General features: G+C 40.6%; 1 long non-coding RNA gene across 1 annotated transcript; it reads left to right on the forward strand.

Moving 5' to 3' along the window:
• The first annotated feature begins 1,183 nt into the window (after positions 1 to 1,183).
• LOC116019067 lies at positions 1,184 to 1,737 on the forward strand. The gene is made up of 3 exons (XR_004098660.1): positions 1,184 to 1,236; positions 1,323 to 1,384; positions 1,489 to 1,737. It is a non-coding gene; the product is annotated as an uncharacterized LOC116019067 (long non-coding RNA).
• The last annotated feature ends 3,491 nt before the right edge of the window (positions 1,738 to 5,228 follow it).

Below are 5,228 nucleotides of genomic sequence, written 5' to 3' on the forward strand. Positions count from 1 at the left end.
TATTGCAGAAATTTTTGCAGTAGCTGAGATTGTTGTCATGCTATATAGAGGTAATTCCTCTTCTGTTACATGATAATTCTAGTTCTTAGTTTTATCTCACTAATTTTCTCTTGTTCAATGATGGTAGAATCTCTAGCTTCAAAACAACGAATTCGTGTTGGCTGCATTTCACCATATAAGGCTCAGGTTTATGCAATTGAAGAAAAACTTGACAAGAAATACAGCACAGATGAGAACAGTGAGTTCTCTGTGAATATAATGTTCAGTATATTGATGGATTTCAAGGCAGTGAAACAGATGTGATCATCATATCTACAGTGCGGTCTAATGCAAGGGAATCGTGGGCTTCTTGTCCAACTTTCAGCGAACAAATGTAGCTTAGTTCTCTTGATTTATTAGGCTTTGTTAGGATTGGTAGTGGCTGAGTACTCTTGAAGGTCAGTTTACATAACCTTCCTCTTGATTTTGACCAATGCTTTAAAGCATATATTTTAAGAACTTTGACTTGTGATCTTGTGGCATGTGGTACTTAATGTGTAGTTTTTTAATATGTAATTTTTGTTTTTAAAATTTAAACTTTGAGAGTATAAAAACTCAAGTCAAAATTACCAAGAAAACAGTAAATGAGGAAATTAAATTGGGATGGTTGAGAAATTTAATAGACCTTTAGCTTCTAAGTAGTAGTAAGGACTGTGTATAAGTGAGTTTAATGTATTATTATAATGCTTTTAGCGATTATGTTTTTGTTCATTATTTTTTTTTTTGAGTACTACTGACTCTGTTACAAAGTAGTAGTGATGGAATATACTAGTCAACAGTTGACTCCACTGAGGCTCGAATCCACTTCCATTATCCATGTGGGAGTGTTAATCGGGACACCGGATGTCACTTGACCACAAGATCTTTGGCAGCTATTATTCATTTATTACTATGCATCCTGTGGTTTTTCAATGGAAATGATAACCTAATTGGTGGTTTGTAATTCTCTTAAATATTTGATGGCAATGCTTTGGAATCTTGCTTCAATCCCCTTCTTGTTGGTGCTTGTCCAACAGTTTTCAATATTAAACATGTTACATGTCCATAATATAGCACATGAGACAATATCACCACATGTTTTCCTTTCTTTGCCAGGCTGTTCAGTGGTTTATAGTTGTGGTTCATTATTTGATTCCCCTGTCCCAAACGGGAAGGCTGCAATGAAGCCCATAATACATTTCCAAACCTGGAGAATTGGTAAGCCATTATCATTGGTGTTTGCAAGTATTTCTCAGTTTCTACTGAATATTGTGATCAAGTCTAATATTGATCATCTAACTTAGGAATCCTTTTCTTTGCTCTTGGAAACTGTCTTAATTTCATTTCATTTGGATTTGCTGCTCAGGTTAGTGTAGTATGAAATTTACCAGCTCTATTTATTTGAGTTGGACTTTGCCTTACATCACATAAATCTCATTGCATATTATCTTCTTTGTGCAATCGCTCCAGTGGTAACAATTAACAAGTTTGAACCCCAACTTGTTGCAATCACATACAAGCAACGACCTCGCAAATTAACAATCCATGGCAATGATGGGGAGGACTATGCTTTTTTGTTAAAGGGGCAAAACTTTTTGAAAGAGTACGTGTAATTTTTATTTTAGATATAATATTATCTAGTGTTGATAATTTGTTATTGTGTTGAAGGTATTGTATTGATATAAAGTATTGTATTGATAGTATTTGATTAAAAGTGTGTTGATAATATTGTGTTAATATATAGTGTATTGATAATATTGTTTTTTGATGGTTTGTTTATAATATTGTGTTGATATGTAGCGTATGACTTATGTACAAGATTTAAAAAAATTGAGAATTTAAAAATAATAAATGATTTTTTTTTTTAAAAAAAAAAAAAGAACAATCTGCTACCCTTCTTTTTAAAAAGAAGGGTAGCAGATGCTTTAAAAAAAATTAATAAATTAGTGGTATCCGCTACCCTTTTGTTTATAGAAACGTAGCGAATACTAAAAAAAATAAAATAAGAGAATTTGCTACCTTTCTATTTTTAGAAGGGTAGCGGATGCTCAACTTTCCGCTACCCTTGTGTACAAGGGTAGTGGAAAGCTCAGGGCTTTCTGCGACTCTAACATCTTCTACCCTTGTACAAGGATAGCGGATAGTTTGATTTTTTTTTACGTAGCATGTAGTTGTTTAGTCAAGGGCACTCTCGAGCCAAATACTCTTCCGTCGGGGTTGGTACACAAGGTCGGACTTCGTGCCCCCTTAGGGTACGATAACCCTTCGACCTGGGTCTTGGACCTCAGGCCGTTAAGCTCTTCCGTCGGGGTTGGTACGCGAGGTCGGACCTCGTACCCCCTTAGGGTACAATAGCCCTTTGACCCAGTCCATGGACCTCAGGCCGTTAAGCTCTTCCGTCAGGGTTGGTACGCGAGGTCAGACCTCATGCTCCCTTAGGGTACGATAGCCCTTCGACCCGGGTCCATGAACCTCGAGCCGTTAGGCATTTCCGTCGGGGGTTGGTACGCGAGGTTGGACCTCGTGCCCCCTTAGGGATTGTAGAGGTCGGGTAGGTACCCCCTTCCCCCTAAAAGTAGTAAAAATGAGTCCATAGCGAATTTTAACTGCTTTTATTAGAGTTAAGGGGATGGACAACCTTACAACAATGAGATTGTTGGAAATACTTGAGCAAGTGTTCAGAGTTCTATCATCTTTCCCTTTTTTCTTCTTGACTTTGTAGTTGTCGGGACGGACCACGGCTACTACCACGTACGGACGTTCCCACCTCTTAGCAAACTTGCCCCCCTCCCTGGGGTTGGCTTTGATAACCTATCCCAAGCTGGTATGCGGGTACTCAACCGAGCCAAGGCTGACTTGGGTCTGGTTGAATTCTCCCTACCCGGCTCTCGATGTTCCCGCCTGTCTAGGTTGACATCCCCCCCACCCCTTCACTACCTCTCAAACGGCCGGGGTGAGTTGACCTCCCCTTCAACTTGAGTCATTTGGGCTCGGGGATGCCTGTGGCTGGGCTCGCTGCGCTCTCTCGAATGCGTCGGTGTTTAAAAATCATTGACGTTTCAATGGTTACATATGATCAGAGATTTATCTTGGTTTCATGTATATTGTTGTTTTTTGCGTATTGGGCGTGTTCTTCATTTCCCAATGAAGTTTCCATTCCTCAACCAACTTTCTTCCCCGGGTAGTAGGGTGTCGCAAGTGGTCGACATTGGTTCCAGTCGCGGGGGTTCGGCGGTGGTTCCGTCGACTCGCCAGATCAGAAAAGTTTCTCCGGTTACCTCAGTTGGATTTGTTGACTCTTCTGATGTCCTTGACCGTCTGTTCTGAAATTGGGCGGTGGTTAGCTTTGTTTCCAGGTGGAGGTAACCTTCTTCATTCACGATGTTTCTCTTCTGTGCTTTGCTAGACCTTGGCTATAAGCTGTTGAGTAAACGAGACACTTATAGAGCCCAAGCCACTTTCATAACTTTTGAAGTAATTCTCAATGAGAGCACCAATGATGAATTTAATTAACCCGGGGGTTCGAAAAGACAAGGAATGTGTGTCACGCAGACAATATTTGTATTAAGATATTATGTAATGGCTATTACAAGAGTAATAAGTTAGGAGAAAGAAGATAAGAATGTCTTAATGAGACAATAAGGAGTGCTTTTATATACAAGGAACCATCTAACCGCCCCCTAATACGGTGGAGCGGTTTTAACCCCGCTTTGACCGCCCACGACCCCAAGACCAGGCCCGCGGTTTGATCGGTCGAGGCCTCATGGCCAAGCTCCCATGGCCGAGGCCCTGTGACCGAGCCCCCATGGCCGAGGCCCTACGGTTGGGGCTTCGTAGCCGAGCCCACTTGACGAGCTCCCATGGTCGAGGCCCTATGGTTGGGGCCTCGTAGCCGAGCCCACATGACGAGCTCCCATGGTCGAGGCCTCGTAGCCAAAGCCCTATGGCCGAGCTCCCATGTCCGAGGACTCGTAGCCGAGCCCTCATGACCGAGCTCCTATGGCCGAGGCCCTATGGTCGAGCCCCCATAGCCGGGGACTCGTAGCTGAGCCCTCATGGCCATGGCCTTATGGCCGAGGGCTTGCCCTAGGGCGGTCTGTGTCAAGCACGGAGTTCAACCTCAGGGCCCCGGGTTTGCTCGAGTCCTCCTTGCTTCGTCTTCCCGAGTCAGTTTGCTCCATTTTTAATATATTCATAAATATTGATAAAAAAAAAAAGTGCAATTTAATCCAAATGTTATCTATTTAACGATTTACTATTAACTGATGCACATGGTGCGTTAATTCAGAGAGTCTGGTAGTTTTAACTTTTCCCCTTTTTCCACGGGTCTTCCGTTACCAAAAAAAAATAAAATTAACTACACATTTGCATATAGTTTTTTCAAAACGCACGGTGATTTGGTTCAAATAGCATATGAATTGGATAATAACAAAAATATTAAAAAGAAATTAAATGTTTATGAACGGTCTAAAAGATAGTAACCTGATTGTCTTCCTTCAGAGAAAAGAAAACTTAAAACAAAGATAATTCAATAGTTAAAATTTTTTTAATAGCTATGACCGTCATTTATAAAATTTGGGGAGGAAAGCAAGGAAGTAGCCTAGTATGTCATTTTAGTAAAGAGTTAATTCACTTGAGTTGATCAGACAATTAATTTCATTAAGTACAAAAATTTCAAATTTGACAAGACGAACTTCTCCTAATATACAGTTATACACATTGGGATAGCGGTTAAGAGATTCCTGTTAATTGTAAACGGATAGCAGCTCCACGTCAAAGTCAATATCCAAATTATCATCCAGCGTGTCAAAATTCATTTGTCATTTAAATTTGTAACTAACTTTGTTAGCCTTTTCTAACCCAATGGGGTAGCTCAAGTGGCAAGTGAACTCTCTTTGTGGAAGGAATTTCGGAAGAACCAAGGTTCATTACTCATAAGTGACGATTCCCCCTGAGCCAACTCCTGTCCCTTCCGGAGGAATGTGAGTGGTAAAAACTCTGTTAGCCTTTTCTTTTCTTTCCCCACTTCTTGTTTTGTATATTGTAGCTTGTAAACTGTTATTCTGCTGTATCATCATTATCATCAATCTTCTTCCTCCTTCTATCACTGCATAGTTTCCCTCACCTTTCTCATTAGTACCGCAACTTTAACCACTCTGTGTATTTTTCTTTTTCCATTTCATTTTTCTATAAAGACAGCCAACTGTTTG

Source organism: Ipomoea triloba, chromosome 1 (assembly GCF_003576645.1).
Source record: "Ipomoea triloba cultivar NCNSP0323 chromosome 1, ASM357664v1".
Lineage (NCBI taxonomy): Eukaryota > Viridiplantae > Streptophyta > Magnoliopsida > Solanales > Convolvulaceae > Ipomoea > Ipomoea triloba.